Raw genomic sequence first — 12,635 nt, 5'->3', positions numbered from 1 at the left:
CTCTAAAAGTTAAAAGACTCTGAATGAGTATTATTATTTTCATGGCAATTTGGTAGTTTGCATAAATGTGATAGGCATATATTGTTTTTATTCTAGTACACAACTGGAAATTGGTTTATTACCAAGACTTTGACTAAACGTCATGTTTGAGAGAGACATGAATAGACTCTGGATGTCACCAGAAAACTTTAGGGAATTAAGATTGATTTTGGAAGCAAATAAATGTCCCTTGGAGAAATGGCCTGGTACTTACTTACATGCTTCACAGCAGCTATTCAGTAAGGAATGAAGACTGCTTTCCTGGGAGATGGCAAAGGAAAAGCCTCAGACATTTTGAGGAACCTTGAATATCTGAGAATTCACTCAAAATGATAGGTATTTCAGTCCTAGCTGGTTTGGCTCAGTGGATAGAGCACTGGCCACAGGCTGAAAGGTCCCGGGTTCGATTCTAGTTAAGGGCACATACCCAGGTTGTGGGCTCCATCCCCAGTAGGGGGCATGCAGGTCAATGATTTTCTCTCATCATTAATATATCTCTCTCCTTATCCCTTCCTCTCAGAAATCAATTAAAAAATATTTTAAAAAAAACCTGATAGGTATTTCAGGCAAATGCTGATGGAAACTATGTGGAAGCTAATTAAAGTTCAGCCTGGAAATTCCTCATGAAGTTCCAGCAATGCAGATTTTAAAGAGCCTATATGATCAATTCCTATTCTGGTCATACGTATGCAAATAACAGACCAAATTTGTTGAAACTAAACTTACACAATAAATTAGTCTTAACTTGGCTCTCTTTGATAAAATGAGGGTAATTTTAGAGGGGAAAATTATTTCAATGGAAACCATATTGACCAATTATACAATAGATACTGGTTTCTAGTTTAGTTAATTGTCTTTAAAATCTTATTTTCACCTATAGACTGGACTGGATCCTAATCATCTATACTTAATAAAAGCCTAGGTGGCCCTTGTGTGTGATGTCATCACAAGATGGCCACCACAAGATGGCTGCCACAAGATAGTTGTGCACATAGCAGAGGTGGGACCTGGTGGCCGCTCTGTGAGATGAGGCCTGAGGATTCTGCAGCTCCATGCGATCTGGAGGAGGCTGGTCCCGGTGTCTCCACTGCCTTGCTCGGAGGGGGTGAGTTGAGGCAGGGGAGGACAGTTGTGGGTGATCAGGCCAGCAGGGGAGGGCAGTTGAGGGCAATCCGGCTGGTAGGGAAGGGCAGTTAGGCATCAATCAGGCTGGCAGGGGAGCAGTTAGGGTTCAATCAGGCTGGCAGGCAGGAGAGTAGTTAGGAGCCAGTGATCCTGGATTGCCATAGGGATGTCCCAGATTGGAGAGAGTGCAAGCTGGGCTGAGCCCCCCTGCCCTCCCCACACCATGCACGAATTGGCTACACGAGATCCTCCCCAGCTGCCCTCAGTGGAGCTAGTGGAGCTGCAGGGCCAGCAGAGAGAAGGCATGCCCAGGGCAGCCACTGTGCCCCCCTTGGGAAAGTTCTAGGTGCTAGAATGTTCTTCCTTAGGCTGCATGAGATCTCCCCGGGGCTAACGTCCCTGCCAGGCCCAGGAGGGAAGCAGTTAGGATCCAGAGTCTCAGAAAAGACATAAAGATGAAGAGAGAGAAAGCACAGCAGCAACAGTAGAACAAGCAAGTGAGCAGGAGTCAGTGCCCACGCAAAGCAGCTATAACTGCCTCAGTTCGGCCTTGGCCCTGGGTTCTAGCTCCAGCATCCTCCACCCCACACCCACCCCAGCGCCTCTAGAGTGCTACAGTGTGTGATCGACCTTGCACACGGATCAACAACACACGTGTGCATGTGCAGGGGACTGTCATCCCTCTCGGGGAGATGCCACCCACCCACAGGAGCCCAGATGACCAGGGAGGCTGGTGGCACAGCTGGGCAGATTGTACCAAGGCGCCCAGTGGCCAGCCAGGCAAGCAGCCTTCCCAGAGGGGGCCTAGCTATGTGCTGCCCTGATGAACTTGGCCCAAGTACCCCGGGGACAGGCCCAGGGCCCTGAGGAATTTCAGAGAAGAAAATGCACTAAAGCTCGAGTTTGTGAGGCAGGGGTGTGAGACAACCACTTTATTCACAGCCCCGGGGCAGCCATCGGGGACCTGCTGCCTAGGAGTCGCTGTCAGAGGAGCTGGGGGTCTCCCACTCCGTCTCAGACTCGGACTGCGTCTGCGCCTGTGACTCGGACCCGGGCCTGGACGACGACGAGCCGGCCCGCTTGCCTTGGGAGGTGCCGGCAGCAACCCCGAAGGCTTTCTTCTGCCTGCAGGCCGCGACGTACTCTTTCAGCTCCCACAGCGTGGCCGGCTTCAGGGAGTCCAAGTTCACTTCCATCTTGTTGTTCCTGACCTTCTTGAGCTTGGGCTCCCGGGAGCGGAGGATGCGGACCATGCCGCCCAGCTGCTTCTCGGGGAGCTGGCCGAGGTCCCGGGTGAGCAGGCACTTGTCCTTGTAGGTCATGAACTTGATCCGGTCCCTGGACGCCAGGTCAGCCGCCGTGGTCTTGTGCTGCTGGGGGACCAGGGTCTGCTTGTGCCAGGGATCCTGCCGCCTCTCCGAGGCCCGGCTGGAGCTGCTGGTGCTGGTGCCGCTGGCCTTGGTGCTGGTGGAAGACAGCTCCTTGGCCTTGGTTTTGGCCTTGCTTTTGGTCTTGGACTCGGCTTCCTTTCTCTTGGCCTCCTCCCTCCTCTCCTGCCTTTTTCTCTCCTTCTTCTCCGCCCGGCTCTTCTGGGCCTGCGTCGCCGCCCCCAGCTGCACCTGGATGACCTTGAACTGCCTGCGCATCTCCTGCACCTCGGGCGCCAGCTCCTTTCTGGGCCTGCTGGTGGAGGGCCTCTCCCGGCCGCCGCTGCTGGCCGAGGGCATGGCCTCCTCGGGGCTCGGAGAAGACAGGTCGTGGAGGAAGGGGAAGGTCATCCCGTGCTCACTGGAGTCCTCCCGCATCTTCGCAAGCTTCATCCGAAAGAGGTCCTGCAGGCTCTCGGCCATGGCCCTCGTGGTCCGTGGGGTGGTCCGGGTAGCCCTAAGCCGGCATCAACGTGAAGTGGGCGCCGAATGCCTAAGCGTCGCAATACCTCCTGGCCTCTAGTTTACACCTGATTGTGTTCGTCTCCATGGGATACCTGATGACGTCACAAGATGGGTCAAGTCCCCCTCCTCCCCCTCTCCCCCCTCCGCTAATGATGCAGGTGCTGCTGGGCATCAGGTACCTCCTCCTTTGGGGGCTTCCATGGGATACCTGATGATGTCACAAGATGGGTGCAGCACCCCCCGCCCACCATCATGCTTCCTGGGCCTGCTGCTCTCTTGCTGGGGGCCCAGTTTGCTGGGCTTGGGTTCCAGGATTCAGCAAAGGTGGGGTCGATAGTTGTGCAGGAGGTGGTGTAACGCCCTTCTTTACAGTCACAGCCTGTGGGGTGGCTGCAGTGATGGGCATGTGGCTTCGCATGGGTCGGATCGGCCGTGAGTGGGCTGGGGGCTGGGGGGTCACCAGCGGGGAAATCTGCAGTTGCTGGGGAGACTCCACTGCCACGACGGACCTCTGGACAGTGAGGCTTTGGTGGCAGCAGGGCAGGGGTGAGGTGCGCAGGCAGAAGGTTCTGCTGAGAGGCCTGCATCTGTGCCAGTCGATGTTTGTGTTTGGTACCCTGGAGACGCCAGGTTTTGCCTTCCGTGCTTCTTTTCTCCCATGTCCATTTTGAGTTTACTCTTGTGATGGTAAGTTGGTGGTCTAGTTTCATTCTTTTGCATGTATCCGTCCAATTTTCCCAGCACCATTTATTGAAGAGACTGTCATGACTCCATTGTGTGTTCTTGCCTCCTTTGTCAAATATTAATTGAGCATAATGGCTTGGGTCAATTTCTGGGGTCTCTTCTGTTCCATTGATCTAAATATCTGTTCTTGTGCCAATACCAGGCTGTTTTGAGAACAGTGGCTTTGTAGTATAGTTTGCACTACAGGTGCACGAAATTCCTGCACTGGGGGGGAGAGTCTCCTCAGCCTGGCCTGTGCTCTGTCACAGTCCAGGAACCCTTAGACATCCTCAGTGGTGCCTGCCACCGCTGCTGCACTCTGCTAGCCAGTAGAGAGCCGGCTCAGAGCTTCTGGTTGAGCAGCACTATCCATGTGGGAATACACTGACCACCAGGGGGCAGCTCCTGTGTTGAGCGTCTGCCCCCTGGTGGTCATAGCAACCAGTTGTTCTGCCATTCAGTTGATTTGCATATTAGCCTTTTATTATATAGGATAACATGGTATGTGATCCCTCCAACTTTGTTCTTCTTTCTCAGGATTGCTATGACTACTCAGGGTCTTTTTTCCATTCCATATAAATTTTTGGAGTATTTGTTCTAGATCAGTGAAATGTGCTATTGGTATTTTAATAGGGATTGCATTGAATCTATAGATTGCTTTGGGTATTATGGACATTTGAATGATGCTGATTCTACCAATCCATGAACATGGTATATTCTTCCACTTCTCTATATCTCTCTCTATCTCTTTTCATAATATCCTGTAGTTTTCTGAATACAAGTCTTTTACTTTTTACCTCCTTGGTTAGGTGTATTGCTAAGTATCTTAACTTGTTGGTTGCAATGGTAAATGGGATTGTTGTTTAGTCTCTCTTCCTGAGAATTCATCATTGGTGTATAAAAATGCCATTGATTTCTGGTTGCTTTGAGAGTACATCTCTTGCAAAGTTTAAGACCCTTCATTCAGTGTGGAAACATCCAGAGCATCAGGCTACTAAAAGCAAACAAGCAAGCAAACAAACATTAAAGACCTGTCTCTCCAGCAAGCTGCTGTGTCCTAATCATCTGGAGGGCCAGGAGTTAAAGAAAATGCTGCCCCACCCAAAGTGGGCAGCCAATTCCCTTTCTTCTGGATTTGAACCCTTCCCTAAATTGCTGAGTATGTGACTTTTTAAAAAATATTTTTATTGATTTCAGAGAGGAAGGGAGAAGGAGAGAGAGATAGAAACATCAGTGATGAGAGAGAATCATTGATCAGCTGCCTCCTGTGCACCCCACAATGGGGGACAAGCCCTCAACCCTGGCCTGTGCCCTTTATGAGAATCTAACCTGGGACTCTTTAGTCCACAGGCTGATGCTCTATCCACTGAGCCACAGCAGCCAGGGCATTCTCACCAGATTTTTATTTCTTTGCATATGATGCTGAAAAAGCCCCACAGAATTCAATTACAAGCAGAGCTTTTGCGTTGCTTTGCTTGCAGCACATGAAGTCAGATGGTTTGGTTGTTTCCCATGGATTTTTCTGGAAATACATCAAGGTGTGGATTGGTATCAAGGTGAACCTGCTCCAGGTACCTCTCACTTTGCCAGGCTATATGGTAACCCATCAAGTCACCACCATTGAATAAGACTTCTCTCTGCCGATAGTATGATGTCTGTTACAACCAACAAGCTGTCACTGGACCTTGCTCTTCATGTGTGTGCAGCATATTTGCTAAGCACTGAGTCGGACTTGACACTTAAGTGGTTTCACCTCACTGCAAAGCAAAATCACCATTTTGTGTGTGATATTATTTTTGCCAGTAGCAAATCTGCTTTCAATTCGAGTGTAATACATATGTGATCAATTTTGAGTTTGTTTTTCCAAGCTTCCAGAGTAATGTGATTTATGTGGGTGTTGAGAAGGGCAACTTTGCATCATGCCTCTTTAGTTGTAAGATTAATAATTTACATAATAGGAAGCATTCTTGTATGCATGCTTTGAATAAATGCAATACATTCACCTGAGAGTTCCCTCTGTTTTACCTGAAAATGACAAAAGTTTCCATGTCTTCATCGCACTATTTAAGTTACATAACAGACTATGCCTTGGGGGGGGGGGCAGTTCAGAAACAGATTACAGGTCCAATAAAATCCAATTTTCAGATATTGTTCATTATACTCCCAGTTCAAACTTTTTTTTTCTCAACGATCGTCAGAAATCATCACTAGCAGATTCATTTGTACTGGCGCTTACAGACTCATAGTGAAATTAAACTGGAGCCTGTTGGTTTTATTTAGGGCGTTATTTTAAGTTGGCATTTTTATATAGTTACGTAGATGCCCACTGAAAGGAATAGCAGGTCCAATCAACAGATTTCTTCCTTCAACAGAGAATTACAAAGTTATTAAATAATTGTCTCTCTTTTTGGCAGGGGAGATATAGTCTAACTGTATGTGATATGTTGCTTTCTATATTTCTACCTCTAATCCAATTCATATAAGAAATAATTCAGCCAAAACTGATTTGGCTCAGTGGATAGAGTGTCAGCCTGCAGACTGAAGGGTCCCAGGTTCGATTCTGGTCAAGGGCATGTACTTTGGTTGCGGGCACATCCCCAGTAGAGGGTGTGCAGGAGGCAGCTGATCAATGTTTCTCTCTCATCGATGTTTCTAGCTCTCTATCCCTCTCCCTTCCTCTCTGTAAAAAAATCAATTATATATATATATATATATATATATATATATATATATATATATATATATTTTTTTTTTTTTTAAGAAATAATTCAAATATCAACAGGTAAACATTTATTTATCCTTTCTCTAACAATTATTATACTAATAATAGAGTAGAGGCCTGGTACACAAATTTGTTTGTGCAAAGGTGGGGTCCCTTGGCCTGGCCGGTGATGGGGGCCTATCGGGCCGTCTCACCCAGTCCCAATAAGGGCAGGAGGTTGGCTGACCCAGGGAGGTTGGCTGTGGGAGCACACTGACCACCAGCGGGCAGCTCCTGCATTGGGCATCATAGTGACCAGTCTACCAGTCATTCAGTTGACCGGTAGTAAAGATCACTTAGGCTTTTATATATATAGATACCAATGAAAAAAAGTTGAAAAACAATAGGATTTTACATCAGAACTGATGTCGTATATCATGCTGTTTTGCTTTTAATGCAAAAGGTGTTTGGTGTTTTCAATAAATGCAGACTGCAGATGTAGTAATCATAGAAAACACCAAGATTCATTTTGTCACTGTGAATTTTAGATTGTAAATAAATGAAAAAATTGCTATATTTGGCCCCTGAGATGGCAATAGTAACAGTTTGCTTATTAGGATACAGACTTTTATTCCTACCTGAAGGAAAAATGACATTAAAACTCAAACACAGTGACAAAATTCATATAACACTTTATGCCAATGCATGCAGAAATATACACATAGTTGTCACCATAACCCAAACAGCAGCTGCAAGATTTGGGAGTCAAGAGGCTGGAAGGCATTATAGAAGCCCATCCAAAATGAAGGTTGTTTTATATAGTCTCACCTACTGAAAGGTGACTTAATTTAAGAATAGAGCATTTAAAAAAACAAGCAAACAACAGAGATGGCCCCTGCCCCAAGGGGACTAAAGTCTGAAAAATGTAAGCAGAGATGTCTCAGGAATCCTATATAATAAAAGGGTAATATGCAAATTGACCAAACAACAGAATGACAGGTTGCTATGACATGCACTGACCAACAGGGGGCAGACGCTCAATGCAGGAGCTGCCCCCTGATGGTCAGTGTGCTCTCACAGGGGGAGTGCCACTCAGCCACAAGCCACGCAGATAGCTAGTGAGCGGGCCTAAGCCTTTCAGTCAGACATCCCCTGAGGACTCTCAGACTGCTTGAGGGCAAGCTGGCCTGAGGGCCCCCCAACCCCCAAGTGCACGAATATTGTGCATCAGGCCTCTAGTCAGTAACTAAACCTTCTACCATTGTAAAAGATGACTTCTTTAATAGCAGTAGCTGATAATATAAGGCTTTTCAAAATTAACCTACATAGCCTGGTTGGTGTGGCTCAGTGGTTGAGTGTTGACCTATGAACCAGGAGGTCACAGTTTGATTCCTGGTCAGGACACATGCCCTGGGTTGCAGTTTGATCTCCAGTGTGGGGCATGCAAGAGGCAGCCGATCAATGACTCTCATCATTGATATTTCTATCTCTCCCTTCTTCCCTCTCTGAAATCAATAAAATCTTTAAAAATTACTTGGTATTATATGATTTTAACTTTCATCAACCTTTTAGTTATGAATATGATATCTCATTTTATTTTACATATTAAGCATTTTTATACCTTTTCATATATTTATTGATCATTTAATTTTCTTCATCTATAAAAGGCCTAAGGTCCCTTTTATTTTTATTTTTCCTTGGGTTTATAGGAATGCTTTATGTATATGTATATGTATATGGGTTCTTGGTTATATAGATTATAAATAGCTTTTTCTTAGTCTCTAATTTGTTGGGTTTTTGTTTTGTTTTTCATTATTTATGAGCTTTTTTGGTATAGATTTTTAAAAAATTTTACTGTGATCAAATTTATTGATGTTTTCTTTGATGGTCTGTATTTACTTTTAATTGTAGATACCACTGCACTCGGACCAGCCTGTACTTACTTTTATGTTTTACTAAAGAAACCCTACTTGTTCTGTTGAAAGTTGCAAATATTTTCTTCTTATATTTAAGCTTTCAATTCATCTGGAATTCATTTTTGTGTAAGGATCATTTTTTTAAAAATTTCCACTTGTCCCAGTTACCCAGTATCGGGCTAGCATTTTGCTGTTGATTATAACACTACATCTGCTATATATCAAATTTCCATTATTGTACAGGTCTTTTTCTAAATTTTATACTATATTCAATTAATCTATGTGCCTATCTCTGAACTATTAGCACAATGGTTTATTTTACCATAACCTTGTAATAAGACTATGGTAAAATAAACCATATTTTACCATACATTTTAAAAATATACTTTATTGATTTTTTACAGAAAGGAAGGGAGATGGATAGAGAGAAACATCGATGAGAGAGAAACATCGATCAGCTGCCTCCTGCACATCCCCCACTGGGTATGTGCCCACAACCAAGGTACATGCCTTTGACAGGAATAGAACCTGGGACCCTTGAGTCCGCAGGCCAATGCTCTATCCACTGAGCCAAACTGGTTATATCTAAGTCTTAATTTGGGGTAGAGCAAATTTCACCTCCTTATTCTTCAGATAGAATGATTTATTCTCCCCTACTCCCCCTACCCCCATGAGTTTTCTCTTTTTCATGACTCAGTGATTCCACTACTGGGAACTTATCTGAAGAAACCCAAAACACTAATTTCAAAGGATATGTGCACCCCCATGTTCATTGCAGTGTTTACAATAACCAAGATCTGGAAGCAGCTCAAGTGCTCATCAGCTGATGAGTGGATAAAAAACGCTGTGGTACACCATGGAATACTACTTGACCATAAAAAAGAAGGAAATCTTACCCTTTGTCATTTATTCTTTTTATTGTGATTTTTATCATAAATGAACACTAAATCACTTTACAAACATTAACTTGTTCTCGCCACACTTAGAAATATGTCCAAATTTCTTAGCCAGGCCCACAAAGCTCTCTGTCTCTGTGGTCTGTGTTGGTACCTTCCATCCTGCACCTCTATTCCTTCACAGGAGATTTTGAATTGGTTTATCAAGTTCCAAGAAAATTCATGTTTGTTTGCTTTTTAGAATTACATCACACCTGTAGATTTCTATACTCTGATGCTGTAAATTGTAAGACAGATCATTATTTTATGTGCTGCTAAGAAAGAAAAATTACTGTCCATTAAACTATGACATAATGCTTTTTATTACTTAGACTTTTTATTTTATACTTATTGAAAATGCTCCTTTAGACTTATTTAGATGTATACTTTTATCATGTGTGTTTTTCTTGTGTGTCTATAAAAAGGAAAATATAAGTGAAATAAATTGGTTGAGATATCCCTAAAACCTCTGACATTCAGAGTCTGACTTTTCTGAATTACTGTAACACTTTAATATCTGTGTTTCTCCCCATAATAATGACCTCTGTGCCAACAGGGACATTGATAATGCAGCATTTACTATCATAGTCCATCCATCCACTGCTGTCTGTGAAATGTTCTTCCTAGCCATGGACCAAAACATAATTAAGTTTGACCTACTTGTCAGTATCTTCTTTTCTTGGGTTCTTTACTGCTCTTTGCAAGAAAATATGCAATTTCAGTCATTGTTCTAATAAAAAAGATTTGTTTCCTGGTTACCAAATGCATGCCCCCATTCTGTTTCTGCGCTTTCGGCACACACAATAAATTTTCATTTTTATGCTATATCATAATATTGCCATTTAAAGACATTTTAAACAGCCATTAAACGCAACACATAGTCCAAAAATGCACATAACTCAAATGAAGTATCATGAATGTGAGAGTTATGACCACAAGTTTACCCATGCTCAGGCAATGACAGCTGCACGACAGTCTATTCTGGAGGACAAGAAATAAGATATATCTTTTTAAAATATATTTCTTATTGATTTCAGAGAGGAAAGGAAAAGGAGAGATAGAAACATCAATGATGAGAGAGAAACATTGACCGGCTGCCTCCTGCACGCTCCCGACTGGGGATCAAGCCTGCAACCTGGGTATGTGCCCTGACTTGGAATCCAACTGTGACCTCCTGGTTCATAGGTTGATGCTCAACCACTGAGCCACATCAGCCTGACATAAGACAAATCTTAAAGATACTTTAAAAAATGTTACAATAGATTAAGGATGATATTTTTAGCAGACCTGTTGTTTTTATGAATGGAGTTATATAATTTTTAATATCATAAGTAGAGATTTAACATGAGTTTTCTTTTTGTCTTTTAATAATGTTTAATATTTTTTCTTATAAGTTTTTGGGATTATTTATACAAATTACATTTTATAATTGATTATTGAATTTAGAAATATTACTGTTGTTTCATATATTGATCTTGTGCTCAGCAATCCTGCTAACCTTTCTTACTAATTCTTAGATTTTTCTTAGATTTTCTATCCAGACAAATCATGCTGTCTACAGCACCATGTCTCCCTTGCCAATCTATGCTTCCTAATTACTTTCCCTTCCACTAATACAATTTGGAATAGACATAGTTATAATGGGCATATTTGTCTTATTTTAAAAGTTAATGCCTGTTATAAGCATAGCCAATGGACACAAGACACTGGGGGGGGGGGCGGGGGGGGACATGTGCCAGGGCGGGGGGGGGGGGGGAAGGGGGGGGAGAGACCAGAGGGGGATAAAGGAAACATATGTACTACTATTTGTAATACTTTAAACAATAAAATAAAAATTTAATGCTTCTGGCCCTAGTCGATTTGGCTCACTGGATAGAACGTTGGTCTGCGGACTGAAAGGTTCAGGTTTGATTCCAGTCAGGGCACATGTCTGCTTTGCAGACTCAATCCCCAGTAGGGGGTGTGCAGGAGGCAGCCAATCAGTGATTCTTTCTCATCACTGATGTTTCTCTCTCTCTCTCCCTCTCCCTTCCTCTCTGACATCAATAAAAACATATTTTGAAAAAGTTAATGCTTCTGTAGCTTTACCATTAAATAGGAAGTTAGCTCTAGAGTTTTTCAAGTTAAGGCCACTCTCTTACATTATATTCCCAGTTTGTTGTAAGTTTCAATCCTGCATCGGTGCTGAATTTTATCACACGCCTTTTCTGTCCACTAACATGAACATATACTTCTTCTAAGTCACTGTTAATGTGGAGAACAGTGTTGATAAGACTTTCTGATTCTGTATAGCCCTTCACTCCTGGCATAAACCCTACCTAGGCATAATATGTTACTTTTCTATGCAGGGCTACAGTTAAGTTGCTATTACTTTCTTTGGGATCTTGTAACCCACATTTATGGAAGATTAACCTATAATTTTCTTATACTTCATTAAAAAAATTAGGTAGCTCTATTTTATCATATAGCTTGCATAAAATTAACTTTGAGAATTTCATAAAAGTCACCTGTAAAACTACCTTAACCTGGGACTTTGGTGGGGGAAGATATATTTTATTAATAATTGAATTACTATTTCTTGTTAGCAGTCTGCTCAAGTTTTCTATTTTTTCTTGAATGAACTTTGGATATATATGTACATTTTTAAATGATCCATTTTTATATTTCTTTAATTTAACAGTATTATCTTCCTTTTTTTTTTTAATGTTGCAGGTCTCATTGTCACCACTGCAGTAAATTACTGTGATAGAAGCATAACCTGTGTCTCAATGTAGTCACCTTAATAATTTCTGGATCCCAGTATTAGCTTCTTATTTTTAAATTTCTACAGTAATTTAATAATACTTCCTTTTCATTATAAATATTCTTTCATTTATTTTTTTTCTTCACCAGTCATGCTAGAGATTTGTCTTTTTGTAATTTGTGGGGAAAAAATTCCATAAGTGTTTTTCATAAAAACAATCTGTTTCATTTCTGGGAATTTATTTTGCTATTTTTGTATCTTTACTTTTGTTTTCTAATTTAAAAAAGTAATACCTGCTTAACATTTAAAAATTGCAAAAGTAACTAACAAGTTGAATGTAGCAAATGAACTATTTGCATATTTATTATTAGCTTTAAAAATATGATCTTACAGTACATACTGTTTTTGCCACTTGCTATTATACTAGTGGCCCAGTGCATGGATTCATGCACATTGAAAGGGAATTAATTAGAAGAAATATTTTAATATTGCTATTTGCCCTTTCTCTATAATAGAAGTGCCAGAGATGAAAGAAAATTAGTAAGATGTACATGAAGATAA

The 12,635-nt window shown here is 42.3% G+C and overlaps 1 non-coding gene across 1 annotated transcript; it reads right to left on the bottom strand.

The window, feature by feature from the left end:
* Positions 1–12,032: 12,032 nt before the first annotated feature.
* On the bottom strand, positions 12,033–12,176 carry LOC118731831. Its single transcript, XR_004991977.1, has one exon. It is a non-coding gene; the product is annotated as a small nucleolar RNA SNORA1 (small nucleolar RNA).
* Positions 12,177–12,635: the final 459 nt, after the last annotated feature.

Source organism: Pipistrellus kuhlii, unplaced genomic scaffold, assembly GCF_014108245.1.
Source record: "Pipistrellus kuhlii isolate mPipKuh1 unplaced genomic scaffold, mPipKuh1.p scaffold_m20_p_32, whole genome shotgun sequence".
NCBI classification, from domain to species: domain Eukaryota; kingdom Metazoa; phylum Chordata; class Mammalia; order Chiroptera; family Vespertilionidae; genus Pipistrellus; species Pipistrellus kuhlii.
Note: the sequence above shows the minus strand (reverse complement) of the source record. Positions and strands in the feature narration are given on the sequence as shown.